The 23,436-nt window shown below is 43.0% G+C and overlaps 1 protein-coding gene across 8 annotated transcripts in view; it reads right to left on the reverse strand.

Annotated features, from left to right (window-relative positions):
* MVB12B (multivesicular body subunit 12B) overlaps positions 1–23,436 on the reverse strand; it is a 270,594-nt gene that overhangs the window by 143,190 nt on the left and 103,968 nt on the right. The gene's annotated exons all lie outside the window — the stretch shown is intronic.

Here is a 23,436-nt window from a genome sequence, read left to right on the forward strand (position 1 = left end):
AAAGATGGCCCTTTGCATGGGTGTACAGATAGGTACGCCCATGCGAATGAGGCATTGAAGGAGGTGCATGTACGAAGCCAGTCATGCTCGAGTAAAGCTCCATATCTTCTGGGACAACACAGCATCTTAACACTGTACTGCCGAGCAGCACGCACGGTGTAGACCAGACACCTCCACACATAGCTGGGAACTGAGGCATCCACTCGGGGATGGTGTACAATGGGGTGAAACCAAAATCTAAGCCGAGATCAATCTGGGATTTCATGGCCAGGACATCTTCCAAGATGAATTCGCCTCCATCTTCTCGGCCTTCTACCCCACGCACCACTCCGCAGCAGACTCTGATCCCTGCAGCAGCCGCCGATAGCGATGGTGAGTCAGATACAGACTTTCACACTCCCCTGGCTTTCCAATCTAGGGCGCTTAGGAAAACCTCAGACACCATCATTCAAAAGTTAACCAGAGAGAAGTGTGCCACCACACCTGCCAGAACAGAGGATGGATGAGCAGGAGCTCCTTTCCGACACCCATGCTGAGGAATTAGAAATCATTTGTGAGGAGAACTTAGCCCTACAATCACACATGGAGGATTAAAAAAAAATAAAAAATAGAGCCAGACTCTCCATTTGCGGTATACCAGAAATGGTAGTAGATCTAAAATCCACCATTACATAATTGGGTTTAAAAAAAAAAAAAAACACAAGTCCATCTAGTTCAGCCAAAAAAAAATAAAAAATACAATCCCATATACGCAATCCTGCACCCACAGTTGATCCAGGAAGGCGACAAACCCCAGCAAAGCATGCTCCAATTTGCTACAGCAGGGGAAAAAATTCCTTCCTGATCCCCCGAGAGGCAATCGGATTTTCCCTGGATCAACTTTACCTATAAATGTTAGTACCCAGTTATATTATGTACATTTAGGAAAGAATCCATGTCTTTTTTTAAAAGCAATCTACTGAGCTGGTCAGAATCACCTCTGGAGTCTATTCCACATTTTCACAGTTCTTACTGTGATAAAACCGTTCCATATTTGGAGATTAATTTTTTTTTCCCTCTAAACGTAAAGAGTGTCCCCTTGTCCTCTGTGAAGACCTTAAAGTGAATAACACCACTAAGTTCACTATATGGACCACTTATGTATTTGGACATGTTGATCATATCCCCCCCCTTAATCTCCTCTTCTCAAGAGGGAATAGATTCAGTTCCTCTAATCTTTCCTCATAGCTGAGCTCCCCCATGCCTCCTTGGTTGCCCTGCTCTGCACTTTCTCCATTTCCCCCGATAACCTTTTTGAGAACGTGTGCTCAAAACTAAACTGCATATTCCAGATGATTACTAATTAATTTCTTACTAATGATTTGTACAGGGGAAAAATTATATCCATCTTTCTCTCTGGAGTCCATACCTCCCTTAATACAAGAAAGGACTTTGCTTGCTTTGGAAACTGCAGCTTGGCATTGCATGCTATTATTGAGCTTATGATCTACCAAAACCCCTAGGTTATGCTCCACCATTGATTCCCCCAGTTATCAACATTCAAACAATTACCACACTCTTTCAGGAATTTACACCCTCAATCCCTAAAGAAAGGCTTGAAATGGACAGAATTCACAGATCCCTAGCACCGTGATCGGAAGATGGCACTCCACGAGATATTGTGGTGAAATTTCACTTCTTTCGCACCAAAGAACAATTGATGGCTTCCCGCAATAAAGATGTTCCAGGGTCACCGCTAGCAGATCTTCAAAGATCACGCCCAGATAACGCTTACTAAACGGAAAGCCAAGAAGCCCCATCTACAGATATTACAACAACATCGCATCACCCATCGCTGGCACTTTCCCTTTGTTGTCTATTTCTCCTACAAGGGATCTTCATACCAGCCTAAATCCACAGAAGACCTCCGGGCCACGCTTCAAGATCTCCACCTCTTGTTGAATGAGCCTTTAGTTGAGGGATCTCGTTGTATATGTAACTTCCAGCTCCCCCAAGAAGATACCAACTCCCTCGGGTCTTCAGGCCCCATCCAGTACCAACGAGCGAGGCGGCTAAATCTCCCCAGGTCGGACCCAGATGAAGACTCCATGGACTGATACTCTAACCCTGGTAACTGGGGGTATTCCCCCTTGTTCAACTCTTTCCCCTCCAGTTTACCCAACTGATGAATTTATTGGATAATACCTCTTAGACAGTGTGCATACACTGTTTTCCTCACTAAACGTTTGTACTCTATTCTCCAGTTCCTTGAATAATCAATGCTACTGTCTACTAGCACTAGGCCTACAATCCCTCTACCCCCACCCCTTCCATCCCCATCTACTACCCCTCTCCCTCTTACTTCCCTTCCCTACCCGATGCTCCTTCTCATAACTTGTATTGGTTTATTGCTAGTTGAACTGTCTATTGTCCTGGGTGACTCAAGGTCTCAGGATGCCCTGGTTCCAATCACTCCTTCCACAGAGCAAACACCTACCTCTCCTCTTCTAAGAGAATCCGATCTTCCTTCCAAGGCATCCACAGCCACTGACCCCTCAAACTCTTTCCAGGTGGCTTCCTGAAAGCCTTGCTCTCCACACTGATCAAGGTGGGTGAGGAGACCCAGGCTCATTCCTGACACAGCAATATCTAGAAAAACCTTGCCTGCTACATCCACATTTTTTCTATGTTCTCTTATTTTATCACTAATTTGTCACAGAATACCTCTACTTATTTAGGCAAGTTCTTACTCTAGTAATAGTGGTTTATCATTGTTGTTACTAACCATAGCTTAAAAAGCTGTTTGTTACTACCTCCCAGGGCAACCTGGTAGCCCACAGTGGCTCACTGGTTGTCGGTATGGGACCCCTACGATATATGCACTGTTGTGGCTTGTTAATATCTCAGCACTATATTGCTTTGTTTATAGTTTTCTTAGGCTGTTAAAGTCCCAGGGAGTGCTCACTACTCCTCCATCTAGTCCTCAAACACCTCACCTCCATATTTTTAAATTTTTCATTTTTTCTCTCCTTACCAGATACTCCTTTTTTTAAGGTCCTGTGGTAAAGTAGAACCTTCTACACCCCTGGACCTCCAGTCCCATCACTACCTTATCCTTTGTAGTGCTTTTCCCTATCTTCTCCCCCCATTATGCTCCTCCTACTTGAACCCTCCCCCCCTTTCTCCCCCCCTAGAGAGGTACCCCCTGGCCTCAAAGTTACCAGTGAGACAACCCCTATTCCCTTCCAGTCCCAATGACAGACTCCCTTACTATGCTATTGCGCAATGTTCAAGGCCTCAACTCCCCAACTAAAACATACTAAAGCATTTCGCTCATTTTCAGTACTCTCAGCCCAAGAGATTTGTCTGTCTTCAGGAGACGCACGTCTCTTCAAACTCTACCTCCAAATCCTTTGCCAGTCAATATCCTCAAGTGTTCACAGCCTCTGCCTACACAATTCAAACCCAGGGCAGATATAAGAGATCCAGAATGTCACTACCTAATACTCTGTCAACCTCTTAGTTTCCGCCTCTGCTCCCAATAAAAATCTGATCTCTTTTCTCTCCCACTTGCCATCGGTAGTGGCCTCACACAAAAGAGGAATGCGCTCGCTTTCTGGTGACTCCAGCTAGGTAATCTACCCTTTTTTGGATATGTCTCCTACCCCGCCTAGCGCTCAACATCTCTCCTTTCAACAACTCTTGAACCAAAATTCTCTAATAGGCTCCTGGAGGGAACAAAACCCAGCTAGACGCCTATACACCCACTACTCCCACCATAAGCAGTTCTTCCAGGTAGACCATATTCTTATTAATGTTAGCACCTCCCTGCTCATCCGGACCTCAACCATCGCACCTTGTCCTTGGTCCGACCATAATGCAGTCATCATCTCTTTATCTTCCATGATCCCTAGACCTAATCACCAAACCTGGACAATCAAACGACAGCTTACTGACCAATCCAACCCACCGCAAAGATATGGAAAATGACCTAATAACTGCACACCAGATGTCTCCCCTCTAACTTTACGGAAGGTCCATAAACCTGTTATTAGGGGGATATGCATCAGCCGAGGATCATGTATTTGTAAAGAGAAACGTCTTTAGCATAAATGTCTGGAAGAAGGCTTTTAAGAAGGCCTCAGCAGCATTCCAAATCTTGCCCACTTCGTCAAATAAATGCTCTTATGAGAAATCACGCCTAGAACTAGACCTCTTCCTGACCGGGTCTGCAGAATAGCATCTCCGTAGATCGCAACACACGCTTTATGTTAAAGCAAACAAACCAGATTTTGTAGCCCTGGTGCTCCACAAACCTAATTATACCCATAAACCCATTCGTTTTAAACTAACTAAAGACTCCTATACCAGTAATCCCAATAAGATTCTGCACAAATTCCATAGATTTTTTTCCACTCTATATAGAGACACCAACACACTTGACCAGCCCCAACTGGACAACCTCCTTTCTTCTATACATCTTCCATCCCTCTCCTCAACCCATCGCAAAGCCCTGGAGCGACCCATTTTGGAGGATGAAATTGGATTAGCCATAAAAACGTTTAAACCACGTAAACAGCCAGGCCCAGACAGATTCTCTGCAACGTACTACAATAAATTTGCTGCCCTCCTTACACCTCTTCTTTAGAAGGCTTACAACTCACTTATCTCAGGTCAGTCCTTCCACGCCGATTCCCTCCGAGAAGAAATCTCCATGATTCCCAAACCTAACATATGATACCACCTGGTCTAATTATAGACCAAAATCTATTACTAATCTAGATATCAAACTCCTGGCTAAAGTGTTTTTGACTCGTCTAAATGTGGTCATTGGTACTCTTATTCACAAAAGACCAGACAGGGCTCACCCCCTCCGGCCAAGCTGGTGACATTAGACGATCCACACTCCTAGCCCATACCGCTCGTACCCGCTGCATCCCATCCTGCTTCATTTCTCTTGACATACGCAAAGTGCTTGACATGCTGTCCTGGTCATGCCTACCCTCTATCCTATGCCACTGGGGGTTCGGCACCCATTTCTTACAATGGGTCTCAGCCCTATACCAAAAGCCCAAAGCTTATATATCCTATTCCGGTTTCTGTTCAGACCCTTTCCCCATTGAACGAGGCACTCAGCAAGGCTGCGCTCTTTTCCTACTCCTCTCTGCCCTGGAAACTGAACCTCTTGCACTCCTAATCCACTCCAATCAAAATATTCAAGGCATGGAATTAGGGGGACATCAGCATAAATTATGCGCATCTGCTGATGAGGTTCTGATCTTCCTTACCTCTGTCTTAATCTCCTCTCCTAACCTACTTACCATACTCTCTCGCTTTGGACAACTATCTGACCTCCATGTTAACCCACATAAGTCAACAGCCCTAAACATCTCCAATCCTCCGTCCCTACAATCCCACTTCAACTAAATTCTCCCATTTCCCTGGGCCACTTTACATAACACATATCTCGGTATTAAATTCACAGCTAACCCCTCAGATCTCTTTTCAGCCAACTAAAAACGGTCATCCTTGCCCTTCGCCTGATAACAGTGGTATATGTGTCCATCTTCCCTAAAATCCTCTACCTCCTCCAATATAGATCACATCCTACTATCTGCATATTTTTCAGCGAAGAGCCTTCCACTTTATGTGGGGAAAAGTCAAACCTTGCCTAACTTTACAAAATATTACTATGCTGCACAGCTTGCACTAATTCCTAAATGCCATGCCACTAAACACCCTTATGGGTAGCTCTAAAATCAGTAGACTGTGACCCCCTCTCTACAGCTAACCACCTCTGACTAGCACCCCCACAACGATGTACTATCACCAACCCCATCACCAAACACAGCCTATCCACAGCCTATCCTGAAATAGACTTAAGCTTAGATTCAGTTTACAATCTCCCTACAATCCCCTCTTGACCTTCAGCCACTATCCGGCTTGGTCGTCCCCATCCTTTTTCCTGGCCTGGACTCAAGCAGGCCTACTAAGGGCCCCATCCGATCTTCAAAAATGGCTCAATCATACCCTTCCCAGTTCTGGGTGAAACTTATGGCCTACCCGCAGCTGAGATTTTTCGGTACCTACAAATTAACCTTTTTTTCTCCTCCTACACGCCACCTGACCCTTCTGCCCCAACTTCTCCACTTTTGAGCAGGCCTGCAATAAATACCCACACAGACTGGGTCTAATCCCAGAAGTCTATGGCCTGCTCTTCTCAAACTCAGTGGCCTCTCCACCAACATGCACAACCAAGTAGGAGAATGACCTTAACTTAACCCTAGATCTAGCCAAATGGGGGCATATATGGTACGCGACTAAAATCAGCCTTACCCAACATTGTAGCTCTAGAAACCAACTACAAAGCACTCACTGGACACCAAAATTCCACCCCCAATATTCCCCACTTTGTTTCAGAGGCTGTAGCTGGCACTCATGTGCACACTTGGTAGGAATGGCCCACGGTGCAAACGTTTTTGTCTCAAGTGTTCAAGATCTTTTAACCCTATTTGAGACGCCATTACTACCTGACCATGCAATAGCTCTCCTGAACAACAAACCATTGGCTGTGACCCACTGCCAATTCAGACTCCTCTTCATCACCACTGCGGCCAAGCAGACTACTGCAAAAGCCTGGAAATACCCCTACTCTATGCATCCTAGCGATGATCCATGCCAAGATTGAGGAAGTCCTCCTAGACAAGGTTTCCTCCTATGAGGAACTGTGGAGACCCTGAATTGCTCACTTTCTACCCCCCAACTTCGACGACTCACTCCTACTACTGTGATCTTTAAGTAATATAGGATTCTATAGGCCAGGGGCCTCTCTAGGGGCACCTATTCATCTTCACCTTCCACTTTCCCCCTCTCCTCCCCTCTTTTTTCTCACTTAACCTTAACTAACTCCTTTAATCTCCAAACCCCCCTCAACAAATCAACCAACCTACCGGCATCTCGGCTTAGATACCCAACAGCCTTAATTTCCCCTCTTCCCCTTTCTAAGTCGTAACCAGAAATTTTGCACAGACTACTTGATTGACACTAATTTCCGTATTTTTTGTCTTTTGACTTGCGTTATATCATGATGTTATGATAATATGTTACCCGAATTTTCCTAATTTGACGCCTTTCTTGTCCTATGTATTAAAGAGGAAGTAAACCCTGATGAGTTTACTTCCTCTTTTTTTCCCTGCAAAGGCAAAGCATAATGGACTACTATGCTTCGCATAGTAGCCCATTATGTGTCACTTACCTGACACAGGAGCCAGCGAAGTCGCGCTGTCCCCTGTAGTCCGCCGCATCCATCTTGCTGGTGGCGTCTCGCAGCTCCGCCGCTGTCATTCGGCGAAGCCGCGATGACGTCACTCCCGCGCATGCGCATGGGAGTCGACAAATGCGGCAGCTCCATTCTTGGAACTGCCGCGTTCAGTGCGCCTGTGCGCCGCTGTCTACGGCGCATGCGCCGTAGACAGCGGTGCCCGTTTTCGGGCAAATATCTCCTAAACCATATAGGTTTAGGAGATATTGCTTGGACCTACAGGTAAGCCTTAATCTAGGCTTACCTGTAGGTCAAAGTGGTTTGTAAGGGTTTACAACCACTTTAATAGGCACATTAGAATATGCTTAATAAAATATTTGAACCAGAATGAGGCATTGAAGTGGAAATTTAGTCAGAAGATTGAGTCCTGCTAGATCGCTTCAGGCTGCCCCTTTTGCAGGTATAGCTATGTAAAACATTAAAAATGGTGCCTATGCTGTTTAAAATCCAGGAATATACGGTCTTACCATGCTCTGTTGCTCTCTATATTTAGGCACTGTGCTGAATTTGTAGAGGTCGATCTGCTGGCAGCCTAAAGATTTACTGCTGTTCAGGGGCTCTGGGCTTCAGCAAAATGGCAGCATCCAGCAAGAAGAAATGGGAACAATGCTGGAGGCAATTTCCAGCATGCACTATTTTTGGCAGCATAATTATTAATGTAGACGTTACAGTAAGGTTCCTTGCTAAAGAACTTTTTTTTTGTCGTTATGGGTAAAGCTCTGCTTTAATTATCTGCTTGATCTTTGTGCTTTATCCCCTATGGGTAAAGTTCCACTTTAAATTACAGTGATTATTCACTACCAGGGAATGTTTGAGAAGTAACATTTACCGCTTTATAAACATGCCTCAAAGAGTATGGATAGTTACAACTACTGATGAGCTGTGGTTCGGCTTAAACCTGGATGTAAGCCATCATTGCAAAGCCCATGAGCTTTGCGTGGGGGAATATACCCCTTGCAGCTGCACATACACAGAAGGGTAGCTATGCTCATGACATCAATGACCTAATGTGGCAACAATAGGCCAATGTCATTGTGTACAATAGGCCGATATGATCACATGGCCTTCTTAAGTTAATATCATGATTATCCCTGCAACTCTGTGTACATGCACTTGCGGAACAGGGATTCCCCTCGCCTGCAGCTCACTGGCTTGGAAATTATGGCTTACTACTGGGTTAAGCTGAACATCATTCAGAACCTTAGCTGATCCCTGGTTACAAGTCTATATATGGTCCAGTAACAATTTTATTAATCAGTAGGTACATTCAACTCATTTTGGGGGGCTCATAAATTCCCCCTTTAATCTGGGCTTGTGCTAGCAGTAATGGGAGGAAATATTGGAAAATAACAAAGATAATGGATTTTAAAAACAGTGTGGGTGCCAGACTGACCCACACTGTCATTATAATCCACTATAGTAAAGTGCTTCCTACATGTGGCACAGACTACTACAGTGTTTTGGAGATTCCCCTGAAGCCCTTGGGATGTGACATTTATAGGTAACCAAGGTGGTCAGTTAAGGCACCAATCACTCACAGGTAATGGTGATTATATGCACGTGGCCACAATTAGCTGGGGAGCAGTCAGGGCCGGTTCACACTGGGACGACTTGTCAGGCGACTTAGCTGCCTGGCAAGTCGTGTCCCGTTCTGTACAATGGAACCGTTCTAAATCGGAGCGACACAAGCAACTCCGACTTAGAAAAAGGTTCCTGTACGACTTTGGGGGCAACTTGCATTGACTTCTATAGAGAAGTCGTTTTGCAAGTCGCCGCAGCTGTCGTGTCCAAGTCGCCTGAGGCAGTCGCGCTGCAAGTCGTGCTGCCTCAGTGTGAACCGACACTCCGCCTCCCATTGAGTTCCACGGGGATGCCTCCTGGAGCTTTTTGCTAGGAACCCCAGCTGGAGTTCTCGCATGTTCGCCCATGGCCCCAGTCACAAGTGTAACTTTAAAAAATGTCAAAAATAGATTCCTAGGGTTCAATTAAAACCATATCAAATGCAACCACCACATCAAAGGACTGGAAAGCTGAAGTAAAACAAACATTAAAAGTGTGTCCCAATGAAAATACTAAAAAAAGTTGATTATTCCTAGACTACAGTTTAAATTTACTGCAGCTTTCCGGTCCCTAGATGGGGTGGTTGAATTCGTTTTTTTTTTTTTTTTTTTTTAATCTTATTTTTTGTCCAAATGTAAATTTTAAATATAGACTATTCCTAGACTTCAGTTTAACCAGAAAAGAAAAAAAAAAAAATTAAGAAAAAATAAAAATCCGGACACCACATCTAAGGACTAGAAAGCTGCAGTAAATTAAAATTTTAATGTTTGGGGTTAGATACACTTTAAATAAAACTTGCATTAACAGAGAGATTATGATGCCGTTAGAGCTCTTTTTTAGGGCTAGTTACCCAGCTGTCCACGGTCTCAATATTTTTTTTAGGAAGAATGCCCTGGAGTAATGCAAGCAAATTAAAAAGTCAGAATTAAAGCAGTAAACACTCTCACTTTTGTATGGCCCCTGAGGAGGGTTATGCCATAATGTGCTAGTATGCACTGCATATTAGTACATTATGGCATACATACCTGTTAAGCGTTGCCTCTCCAGCAAGTCCCTTGCACCTCCTTCTGGGAGCGCTCTGGCCGCTTAAATTGCTGGGCAATTTTGTCACTCTCATGCATGCGCACAGGGGTCGCTTCACCGTGTCAGAGAGAGAGCAGGTGCCGTTAATGTGGTCTGAGCTGTGCCAGACATCCCAACTTGCAGAAACTCATTTCAGGGAGGTGGCAAACCAAAAAAAAAAGACACAAGTCCAACTTATGTGTGAGAATATATGTATGTTGGGGTCGTTCAGGTGCTTATCTAATCGTTTCTTGAAACTATCAATGCCCTTTGCTGTGACCACCGATTGTGGAAAGGAATTCCACATCTTTGCCGCTCTTACAGTAAAGAACCATCTACGCAGTTTAAGGTTAAACCTCTTTTCTTCTCATTTTAATGAGTGGCCACGTCTCTTGTTAAACTCCCTTTTGCAAAAAAGTTTTATCCCTATCCCTGGTCACCAGTACAGTTTTTGTAAATTTAAATCATATCCCCTCTCAAGCGTCTCTTCTCCAGACCCTTTATCAGCTTTGTTGCCCTTCTTTGTACTCGCTCCATTTCCAGTACATCCTTCCTGAGGACTGGTGCCCAGAACTGGACAGCATATTCCAGGTGCGGCCGGACCAGAGTCTTGTAGAGCAGGAGAATTATTGTTTTATCTCTGGAGTTGATCCCCTTTTTAATGCATGCCAATATTCTGTTTGCTTTGTCAGCAGCAGCTTGGCATTGCATGCCATTGCGGAGCCACTTACTGGGGCTGTGAACAGTGTTGGTAGGGCAGGGGGGAGTGGTGGCAATTTTTTTTTTTTTTTTTTACAATTTTTTTTGATATTTTTTGGGGGGCTTTGGTGAGATGTCAGGGGTCTAAACAGACATCAGAGAACATACGCAGGTGACATCGGCAGCGTATACAGTAAATATCTCCTAAATGGTGCAAGTTTAGGAGATATTTACAGTACCTATAGGTAAGCTTACCTATAGATACATACAATGAAGTTGTAACTCTTTAATAAAAGTAAAAATAAAAACTAAGTGAGACATCTTTAAAACGAAGTGGCAAATGTTAAATGTTGATTAAACAGATTTTAGATTTTACTGCCTCTTCAAATGTTTCACTTCCCTACACAAAAATACCGTGTACATATTCAGTGGGGAATGCAGCAGCAGCTCCAGGGTGAGGATACATTTGAGGTTTATAGCTTTAACCTACATCCTCTTTAGAACAGTTTCCTGGAGGTTGAGTGTTTGGATAGCGTATTTAGTAAATTATATACTTCTATGATTTCATGTACTTTGCAAAACACATCAGCCGAGCTGAAAACCTCAGAAAACAGTCCATGCTATCCCTTGAGAACATAAAGTCCATAACAAGCCGTGATTTGGTTTGGCTCAAGAAGTGGATTGAGACAAAATCCTTATTCATTTCAAGCATATGGGGGAGCTAATGAATAAAGTGCAATCATCAGCCGCTTATAAGAGTTTGTAGAAAAGAACAGTTTAATTAACCACTTCTCATCCAGGCCAAGTCTGACATTGTAAAATTCATAAATCTTTTTTGCTAGAAAATTACATAGAACCCCCAAACATTATATATGTTTTTTTTTTAGCAAAGATCATAGAAAATACAATGGCGGTCATTGCAACTTTTTTTTTTATCTCGAACGGTATTTGTGCAGCAATTTTTTGAACACTTTTTTTTTGGGGGAAAACAAAACAAACAGTTTCAGGCTTAAAAAAATAAATAAAAATAAAAGTTAGCCCAAGTTTTTTTGCATTAAGTAAACGATGGTTACGCTGAGTAAATAGATACCCAACATGTCACGCTTCAAAATTGCACATGTTCGTGAAATGGTGCCAAACTTCGGTACTTAAAAATCCCCATAGGCAAAGTTTTACATTTTTTTTTACTGGTTACATGTTTTGAGTTACAGAGGAGGTCTAAGGCTAGAATTATTACTCTCGTTCACAGCACTACCTTACATGTGTGGTTGGAACACGGTTCTCATATGTGGGTGGGACTTGGGTATGTGCTCGCTTCTGCGTGCTAGCATACGGTGACAAAAATTTTAAAAGCTTAAGATTTTTTTTTTATTGTTAATTTTAATTTTCTTTTTTAGTTTGACACTTAAAAAAAATAAAAAAATTCAAATAAAATGTGATCACTCAATTTAAACATCCCTTGTAATAGGAGTATGGCATGATCTGTCCACTTTACATTGAGATATGGGGTCAATAAGACACATCTCAACTCTAGGCTGGGAAGCCTGAAATAAAAAAATAAAAATAAATAATATACGATCTTGGCTTCCCATTCGAGGTGGTGCCATTTGTTTGAATGCAGAGGCCAGGTGTGACGTCATAACATCTCGCCCAGCCTCTGAATGATCATGGAGACTCAGGCGACCATCTGGTCCTCTGGAAATCTCTAAGGTCACCATCGAGGGCCCGTCTGATCCCGTCTCCGACTCACCGATGAAAGCGGTGAGTCAGTAGAAGCACCGGAGGGTGGCAGGAGGGGGAAGGAAGTCCCCTCTTGCCACCTGTAAGAACGATCAAGAGCCAGAACAGCCGCCATGTTTGTTCTTATGGTGTAGAGAATCGCCGGCTACAAAAGACGATATCTGAATGAAGCCTGTAGCTGCAGGTATCATTCAGATATACCTGCACAAAGTCAAGGACGTCACATGACATACCTTGGGAAGAGGTTAAAATGCTAACTGAAGATTATATGACTGCCAGGTATATGTAGATCATCTGCATTCTGAAGAAAGCACCAGAAAAACTGCTATAAAATTTGAAGCAAATACAACAATCATTTGAGATCTGAATAGTAAGCATCTTCTGTTCCCACTGAAAGCTAAATTTATTTAGAACGTTGGTCATACAGATTTTTTATTTATTTTTTTTCTTAGTTCAACCTGCCCACTGAACAAAGAAAATCTAAGGCCCTGTTTACATCCAGCATTTTGGGATCAATGGCAGAATCACTGCGGTTCTGCCAGCAATCCCAAATTGCTAGATGTGAACAGGGCCTAACAGATTCCCCATCCATGCCATACAGCACAGATGGACGAATCTCCCACTGCAGCTATTGTATGCCGATAGCCAGCGTCACTGGCTAGCAAGAAAGCCGAAAATCTGACCATTTTGAATCTGGCTCCTTCAATCAAACGATGTCGAGCAGAAGGGTGGCACAAAGCACATTTTGTTTGGTTTCTGATGATATTCACATACATTGCCAGCTTACAGTGGAAGAATAGCCTAGTTATACAGTACTCTTATATGTTCACCACCTATCCTGTATAAAAAATATCTTGGTACATACTTACGTTTAATTTTCTCTGGTCCAGTCATGTTATTTTGCAGCTTCGGCTCCCCTGTGTAAGGGAGCACTCGGCAACAGCTGTGAATTCCAAAAGCCACAATGTCACCCAAAGGCTTCCATGTCCAACTGATGTCCCAGCTCCCTCTTTTCCCCTGCATAAGCCACTCGCTGACAAAGGGGAGCTGGAGCTGGAGCTGCAGCATCTCGTGACTGGAATGGATAAAATATAGGCAATTATACAGATCTTTTTCAAACCATGTGTGAGCAACCATCCATGTGTGGGCAGGCTTATTGTACCAGAGTCGATTGACTTGGGTACAACCAGGATGTCGGATTTCTAGCATGCGATTATTGCCAGCAGCTATAGCCTCTAGCATTAACCCCCCCGCCCCCCCTCGCCAAGAGAACACAAAAGATCTACATAAGGGATTCCTCCAACACTGACTGTGCTGATGGGGAAATTAAGCGATTTTCTTTCCTGCACCCCCAGAAAAGAAAAGTGCATCATCTATGACTTCTTTAGGCTTTTCTTCTACTTTAAAGTAGTAGTAAACCGCATCGATAAAAACAAATAAATTGGGCAGTTTAAGTCATAATCTTTTACTATGCATCACATACTAGCACATTATGACAGACTTACCTGAAAATGAATCCCTCCAGTGGTGCGCGGTCACTTCTTCCACCTTCACCCAGTCTTCTTTACGAGTTTGCAGGCTTCAGCGATATTAATGGCCAAGACAGCAATGGTGACATGCATGCCGTTTACGACACGGCTCTGAAGGAATGGCACGGGTATGTCATTCTCTCAGAGCACATGCGCTGGTGTTGCATACATACGGTCGGACAAAGTTGTCGGAAAATCCGATCATTCAGAACGTGATGACGTTCGTTCGTTCCGACGGGACTACGTTCAGTCTAGTAGCTTTGCTCTCGTACTTTGATCTAGGCATGCGAGGCACTTTGTCTGATCGGAAAAAGTCCGATCGGATTTTTGTTGTGGGAAAGTTTGAGATCCTGCTTTCAAATTTTTTCTGTCAGAATTTCCGACAGAAAAAGTCCAATAGAGCCCACACACGATCGGATTTTCCGACAATATAATCCGATCGGACTGTTTCCATCAGAAATTCCGTGTGTACAAGGGCTAAGGCTTTTTTTTATTTTTTTTTATTGTTTTCTCAACTTGGGATGGATGTCACCTTTCATCCTGTGTTGGCTGCAGGTGTCAGAAAGTGAATGGAAATCTTTTGCAAGTGAAAGAAAAGGACAGCAATAAAAATGTAAGAAAGGGTAAATGTGAAATGCTTGGATCTTTTCTCCGTCAATCAGAGAGCATTAGCTGAGCTTGATGACAATCTCGGTAGCACTACCATGAAAGGCCTCCACTGAGAAACCCATGGATAAAAAGAGGGTTAATAGGTCGTCTTATGAGTCTATAAACCTTTATTACCAATATAATTTAGCCACTAGGAGGATAAAAAGGTAGCCAATGTGTTTTGAGAGCCAAACATCATCAGGGCCTGGATAAGAAATGGAAAAGCTTCCTATAGGAACCGAATAAATAAAAAAATGAAAACCCAAAGTACCAAAATTGTGAAATGTGCAGAGGGTTTTTTTTTTTTTACCATTTATCAATGGCTCAAGTTTTGAATTAGTGATTATTATTTTATTTTTTTTTATTTTTATTTACTGAAATTCTTTCAATTTCGATCTGAATCCTATCAATGCTGATTACAAAATCAAAAATATCCAAGTAAAACTTGCTTGTTAATAAATATTGTATTCATTCATTTACAAAATGTATTTTTTTTTTTTTTAGCCCATGAATAGGATGCATGCGCCCCTAGTGGCCAAATCTAGAAGTGACGCAACACGACGGCAATTCACGCAGCCAAGCCATGTTGTCGCAGCTGGTCGGCAAGCCATAATAATACCATGTGGCCCTTGCACAGAAAAGTGGAAAACCCTGTTCTAAAAATCTTGGCTGTTTTGGTTTATTGCACCAATCGTCTGGTTCCATTGTTACAGCACATGTTTCGTTAGAAATCCAGTATTCTTTAAAAACATTACTTGATTTTTCACGATAACCTCACTGGCAAGATTTTGTAAATATGAACACTGATGAAATGTGAGCTTACCTCACAGTAATACAATGGAACAGAAAGAATTTTAGCTATGAATCATTTTCCAAAATCCACCCCACCCCATTGCTTCCCGATGACAAAAATGGCCCAATTTTTGAAGATAAGACCTGACACGTTGTAAGTGACACGTCGTAAGTGTCACCTACAACGAATGATGTCAGTATTTAGTCATCACATGCTAAAAGGTCCCATTGTTATAAAATAATGCCGATACAATTTACTCATTATGTGCCAACGTGACTGTAGTCAGGGAAACATGACAGCATGTGACATGAAGAGACCACAGGAGTACAACGGACTGGAATGGTACTACTACTACTAACTTATTGGTGAACAGCAAATGAGGTACCAATTTACTAAAAAGGATCAAGATGTATACCAGGAAACTACAGACCAGTGAGCCCAACATCAATAGTACATAGGGCAGTCTCTCAACCAGTGTTCCTCCAGAGGTTGCTTGGGCTTCATTTAAGCAAGAAGCAATTTTCCTCTCTAAAGGGATTCTTTTTAAGTGTTTGTTGCCCTAAAAAATAAAAATAAAAAAATAAATAAAATTAAAATATATATATTTATTTATTTTGTAAAGCATGAACAGCAGCTCAGTGCCTGTGCTGTGTCATTTGGATTTTCCCATCAAGGGAAATACCTGGCTGATCCCACCTGGCTCTGCCTCACCCCCCCCCCCCCCCCCGGAAAACTGACCACAGTTTATCATGGCTGCTGAGCCCTGATACAGTGGTCAGTTTATGTGCCTCCATCTGCAGCTCTCCTCTGTCCTCCTCTCCCCCTCCCTCCCTGTCAGCTAGTGAAAGTGTCCACCCCACTCCTCCCCTCCTGCCGTTAAAATTAAACAAGCCCCCCAGTGCCTGCCCCTCCCCTCCTGCTGTTGAAAGTACATACAAGCCCCTCTGTTAGAAAACATTCTATACCGAAGTGTCTGTGCTTTGTAAAAAAAAAAAAATAATATGACACTTTCTACCTTACTCACTGAGCTCACTGCTCTCCTCATCTCCCCCACTCGTCATATTTTTTTTTACAAAGCACAGACACTGGGGCATAGAACATTTTCGAACAGTGAGGATTGCATGTACTTTACAAAGTGGCTTTACAACCACTTTAAAGTGGTGTTCCGCCCCCCAAAAAAATAAAATAATTAAAAGCCAGCAGCTACACATACTGCAGCTGCTGGCTTTTTAACAATGTCCTGGAGTCCAGTAATGTCAGCACCGCAGATGATGTTTCCATCAGCCGTCGGGTGCTGCCGCCGACATTGCGGGTAAAGGTACCCGGCAGTGTAGCCTTATAGCTTCATGTCGGGAACCCTACTGCACATGCGCAAGGCCCGGATCCTCTTTCCTACTGGCCCGGCGACAGGGAAGAAAGGAGGGAGCCCAGTGCCCAGAAGTGGGAATGGGAAAAGACAGGTATACTGTCCGCCCAACACCCCCCCCCCCCCCCAAAAGGTGCCCATTGTGGCACCAGAGGGGGAGAGGAGACAAATGAGCAGAAGTTCCACTTTTGAGTGGAACTCGGCTTTAAATATCCACCTCTTAAAGTAGATCTAAAGGCATTTTTGTAAGTTTTGGATGGAGTGAAGAGGGATTAGAGCACCCATCATTTTTTATTGCTGTCTGTGTGCATCCCCCCACCGTTAAGGACATTCGCCCTCTCTATTTGTCTTGTGTACCATTATCACTGAAATTTAAAGTAAAGGAAAATTCCAAATTTTTTGTTGTCCCCAGAAAAGGGTAAATCTTCCAATGGGGACACTAGTTCTGATGACCTGGGGGATCCCCAAAGGATTCCTTTATTTTGCAAGGAATTTCCCGACTTCCTGTTTGGCTATTGGACAGCAAAATAAATCTATGCAATGGGACTAATGATCTTTTTAGCTATTTCTATTGGGAATTCTTTCCATTGACCACAAAACGTACATTCTTCCCAGTGGCCATCACATTAAGGTACAGTGAGCTGTAAATATAGCAATTATTAACTTTTATTCCCAGAGAAACATTGCCATTTCAAGCATTCCTCCAAGTTAAAAATGTTTAGAAACGCCAATGTTAAGTATTTGCGGAAACGTTAAGGGACTGAATTCCATAATTTGTCTGCAATAAAGAAAGGTAACATACGTGACAACCAACATGGACCAACCATGTGAGAAACTGGATGGTGAAAGATCAATGGACAAAGTTGATCTCGATTTTGTAAAGACATTTGATACTGTACCTTAAACATTTAGGCTATAAAATAAGGTCTGTGAAAGTTGATAAAATTGTATCTAGATGAATAGGAAATTGGTTACATGAACGAGTCCAGAGAGTAGTTATAAATTACTCATTCTCTGAATGGTCTAAAGTTGTGAGTGGTGGCCCCAGGCTCTCTTAGGGCCAATGCTGTTCAATTTATTTATTAATGGTACAGAGGTTGGAATCAAGAGCTCGATTTCAGTGTTTTCTGACGATACCATAATTTGTAGTGGGAAATGCAGTCAGCACAGGATGTAGCATTTTTGCAGGTAGATCATGACAAAATAGGGATCTGGGCATGCATGGCAGAGGTTCATTATTGAGAAATGTAATGTTATGCACCTGGGTGCAAAAATACAACAGAAAATTACACATTAGAAGTGGCTGCCCTGGGACAATCAATCTGGGGGTGCTTGTAGATCAGACCTGTGTTACCTTATGTTACAGTTATTCATTCTAGAAAAAAAGAGGCAATTAAGGAGGAGGGTGTAGAATTACAATGCACATATATGGCATACAGTAAGTAAAATCAGTGACTAATAGACTGTTTAGTTTAAGGTTTTAAGGTCCCTCAAGGGGGAGAAACGTCTGGAGGAAAATAGATTGAATCTCCAAGTATGGAAGGCTTCTTCACAGTAAGAGCTGTGAACATGTGGAATAGACTCCATTAAAAGCTGGTTCTGTCAAGCTCAATAGATTGCTTTAAAAAAAGGCCTACATTCTTTCCTGAATGTACATAATACAACTGGATACTGACATTTATAGGTAAAGTTGATTCAGGGAATATCGGATTGCCTCTTAAGTGATCAGAAAGAAATAGTTTGCCCCTTCTGGAGCAAATTGGATCATGCTTTGCTGGGTTATTTGCCTTCCTCTGGATCAACTATGGGTATAGGATTGTGTATATAACACACAAACTAGATGCAGTGCTGTGTCTTGACCTAGGCTGACAAGGACCAGGCCCAGGGTGGCACAAAAATCCCTCCTACTCCTGAATCCTGGCTCCTGCACAAATACAGTCACCGGTGGCCATCAGCTTATGGGGCAGATTGTGCAATGATTGACACCAGTTATAGAGGTCGCTGCTCGGTTGTGCTCGGGCAGGGGGGGCTGAGGTCGCTGCTTGGTTGTGCTCGGCAAGGGGGGCTGAGGTCGCTGCTCGGTTGTGCTGAGACAGGGGGGGCAGGCTCAGCTCAGTTGGGCTCCAGCAGAGGGGCGGTTTTAACACCCTTCAGCTCAGCTGTAGGACTCTTCAAAAGGACTTTTCAAGTGAAGGTGGCACCCTTACCTAAGAAAGCAGGGGCAAGGTTATGGTTACCACATTAAGGAAAAAAAAAAAAAAACTTTAACAGATTGAGAAGTAGCACAGAAGGTAATTGGCAGCAGTAAAAATAGTAAAAGAATTAGGGTTTAACCACTTGCTTACTGGGCACTTAAACCCCCCTCCTGCTCAGACCAAATTTTCAGCTTTCTGTGCTGTCACTTTGAATGACAAGTGCTATACTGTATGCAAATGAAAATTTTTATATTTTTTCCACAAATAGAGCTTTCTTTTGGTGGTAGTTGCTCACCTCTGGGTTTTTTATATGTTTTTTTTTTTTTAATATGAAGAACCCTAAAAAAAAAAAAAAAAAAAATTCTCCTTCATTGATGTATGCTGACACGGATAGGCTGCATTGATGGGCACTGATGAGGCATCATGGGTGGGCACTGAGAGGTGGCACTAATAGCTGGCAGTGATGGACATTGTTAGGCGACACTGAGGCAGCACTGCTAGGTGGCAATGATTAGGCATTGATTAACACCACTGGTGGGCATTGATAGGTGGCACTGGTAGGCACTCATATGCACTGTGTGGACACTGACAGGCGGTACTGGTTGGTACAGATGAGGCAGCGCGCAAAGGGTAGGATGTCTATTGACGGCCTCCCGGAAATGTAGGTCCGCGCTGTAGCCATCATTCTGCTATAGCACGAATGGGAACAGGTTAACATCACTTTGCATCTACAACATCCTTCAAAAGTCCATAGAGAAAATGTAAGCATTAGCAATTTGAACATCTATTGATGCATGAAGGAGGAGCTTCTTTGGCTAAATTATTTTGTTTAAGCAATGGGTCTGAAGATGTCCCATAGACGGGTGTATCTACTGCAACGCATTGGCCTAGGGCTGCATTTTTCAGGGTGGCATCACCTGTCCTTGCGGTGGTTGTACCGGGATAATACCTGCAGATGCAGGCATCACCCTGGTTTTAATTTTTTAAATAGCAATCGGAACGGCTTACTAGACACTTAAATTGCTACTGCAAGCAGCAAGAGGGGACATCCCTCAAAAAAAGTACCTGTCATTGCCTATTGCTGTCACCAGGATGTTTACATTTCTTGTGACAGCAACTAAAGTGATAAAATATATATATATTTATATATTAAAATAAAGAAAACCATAAAAAAAAAAAAAAAAATTGAAAGTGCCCTCATCCTCCGGTGCAAATGCGAACACATGTGTTGGTCCCGCACGCAAAGAGTGATCGTCCCACATGTGAGGCATCACCGCAAACATCAGATAATGGGCAGTAATTCTATATATGGCACTTAGTCTTGCCTAGGGCAGCACAAAACCAAAACACACCACTGACTAGATGGACTGTCTTTTTTCAATCAGACCAACTATGGAGAGGACACACAGCCACAATTTGAGGTTGGAAGAAAGAAGGTTTAACCTTAGCTTGTAAAAAGAGTTCTTTACTCTCAGAGCTGTAAAAATATGCAACTCTCCCCTCAGGAAGTGGTAGTATCTAAGAGTGTTGTAACTAGTAGCCAGATTCTCCCCCGTTACAGGGAAAAACCTTCACGGCAGAAATCACCAGAATTTAAAGCACAACTCCACTTTTGTTGAGAAAAAAAAAAAAGCATTTCCCGCGGAATGATCTATGTACATTACAATGGTTATAACAACCTTTGAAGCAGATTTCTACCTTTTGTTATTCTGAAGAAATCACTGTTTATTCCTCTGTGCCAAGTGAGTAATGGGAGTGGTTTCATAATTAGCAATCAGCTGTGTACCTGTAGAGCACTAATGAGGAAAGCTGCTGGGCCTGCATCCCTTTAGAGACATGTGTAGCGCCCTGCTCCTGTTGATCAGGCGCTTACATGTAAATTTAGTGGGTTGTCTGTAAATAGTTCAGATTTAATATTATGGCTAAGTTTGTGTTGTGTGTAGTTCCACGCTGTCGTCTGTAGGTGTCATTGTCACCATAGGCCAGTGTTGGAAGGGCAACAGGCTAAGGTGTATTAAGTGTCCTTCTTTCCCCAGAAATAGCTCAGTCGGAGTGGTTCACCACTGTGCATTCTGGGAAAGGATACTTAAGGGGCAGACGCCATTTTTTTTTGTCTCTCACCTCATGGCCCACCTGGTCTAAAGTATGTGACAACTTCACTTCTGCCTGGAGGCCTTGTTGGCCCGAGGTTACGTTATTGCAAGTAGGCCCAGAAGCTGTCTGGGGCCTACTGGTTAAGAGGTGGTCTTGTGCTGTCTGTCCTGCGGGAAGAAGCCGAACAATTGAAAGATCTGGGGGAGGACTCATCTTGGAGAGGACCGAGCTAAAGGCTGGTATCTCAAGAGGAGCCTGGTGACTCAATTGGAGGACGCATCCAAACCAATCTACCAAACAGTACTACCAGATGGCTAAAGACATTTTTGGTACCGTGTTGCTGTGTTCAACTAATACTGAATCCTGTGGCAGAGGATCATTCAAAATTATTGTTCTCATCAAGTCTGTGGCAGAGACTTTTGTCCATGCATAATTCCGGCTGTTAGGCCAGTGAGAGGCCTATCCGGGTGAACAAGATCCACTGACTGAAGGTGCACTTGTCTTTAGGATCTCAAGTTCCTCAGTGATCTGCACAAGGTATCTGAACATTCCCTTAAAGAGGAAGTAAACTCTCCCACTCTGATGCTTTTTTTTCATTTAGTCCACTATAATAAGTAATTATCTATAGCCACTGTAATCCAGCCCAAATCGCATATTACTTACGGTTTAGAGAAACTTTAAAAAACTTGTTTCCAGGGGTTAGGCAGCGCCATCTTAAGTATTGTTTTCTGAGTCCACAGTGGAGTGTATTTCTGCCCTTACATTGAGCACTTCCTGTAGTTAACCAAGCCTCCTTCTCAATCCAACATTTCTATGGCAACCCTGCTTCCCTGTTCATATCGGACTTGTTTATTTCATAGTATTTACTTGTGCTGATTACCTAGTGTTTGCCTGTATGAGTCCTATCAGCTTCAGCTAATAAGACTGCAGTAGTGCTGTCCCATTCCCTGGTTTACACTGTATGTGAGGTCACATGGCGTGTAGAAGGAAGCTCTGAGGGATTAGCAGCCTGCTGGGAATTCAGTGCTGTGTGCCGTAGGAAGTCCTGATAACAGATAGATAAGACAGAGAATGTGCCGTAAATCAAGGGAGATTTGGGCATGCTCAGTGACATTCTTAAAGAACAAAAAGGATTACAAACAATACTAAGCAAGTAAGGAGATATCTACAAGCAGTGTTCATTAGGATTTTTTATGCTGATTCACATGGGACAAAGTTGTAGGGGAGGGTTTACAACCACTTTAACCCTCCATCCTACTGCTCAAGTTGTTTAATATAAGCATTGGAAAAAGAATTAAGTGACTGGTGCATACATCAGTGGGTGCAAGGCCCGGCATAGACTCTACGTTTCTCGAAAGGTCAACGGTGGGTGGGGGTGACGGAAAAGACCCAAAATAATATCAGCAACTCCTTCGAGGGTCAGTGCTACATGTGCTTCTATTGGTAGTATCTAACCAAAAATGAATTTTTGTTGCAGGGGATGCCTGAAATCTGACTTGCATCTTAGGCAGACTTCTGGGAAAACCAGTGAGCCAATCACACAAGCAGGAAACTGTTTCTGGGGTGTGTTCAGTACAAATTCTGTGTACAGAACCACTCCAGGTAGCCATATTACATTGCAGTTTCAGAAAATTACAGCGGCTGCAGATTGAAAAGCAAAGGTCATTTTTAATACTCTATTACAATATGACTTGTGACGCAATTGTATACACTAGATTATTTTTTCTGTATTTGCCATTTTTTTTTCCCCACGAAAGTGGAGGTACCCTTAAAAAAAAACAAAAAAAAAACACACAAATACACAAAAGAGAAATGTTCTCTCTGTGCATCAACCCCCCGCCCACCCCAATTCCCCCCCCCCCCCCTTTTACCCTTTATGCTTGGTTGCCCTCAATACACATACACACCAGGGCATCTAATCTAGTATTGTTCTGCTGAGATCTGTCAAACTGCTACCCCAGCCTGGGTCTCACACTCCCATTGCCATCTCTAATGTCATTATTATTAAAGTATGGCAGTGTAGGGTTTAACATACTTGCAACTTTTGTTTTTCTGTACCACAATGCACAGATGGTTCTCATTTGTACAGCATGTTGTATGCTAAAATGCAGGAGTTTTGTGGACCATTTTGTAGGTACTTTGGGGTGCCACTCGAAATGAGTGGAACTTCAAAGCATCGCACAGAAAGCCACATGTTAACACGCAGTAAAACATGCATTTTACTGCACATTACCACAATGCAATAGTGTGAATCTGTCCTAAGGGTATGTAAATCAGTAAGCGCCATCTGGTACAAAAGGGGTAATTTAGAAAACCTCAACTCTTTCCTAAAACAATGTCTGGCACTGTAATTTAGAAACCACTGGAGCCGCGTACAGCAAACCACACCATGTGTACTTTGGCTGGTACAGAATCTGAGATTTCTGAGGCGGATTTAACATTTTGGTTTG

Source organism: Lithobates pipiens, unplaced genomic scaffold (genome assembly GCF_037356315.1).
Source record: "Lithobates pipiens isolate NorthernLeopardFrog02 unplaced genomic scaffold, aLitPip1_a1.2 Scaffold_1, whole genome shotgun sequence".
NCBI lineage: Eukaryota > Metazoa > Chordata > Amphibia > Anura > Ranidae > Lithobates > Lithobates pipiens.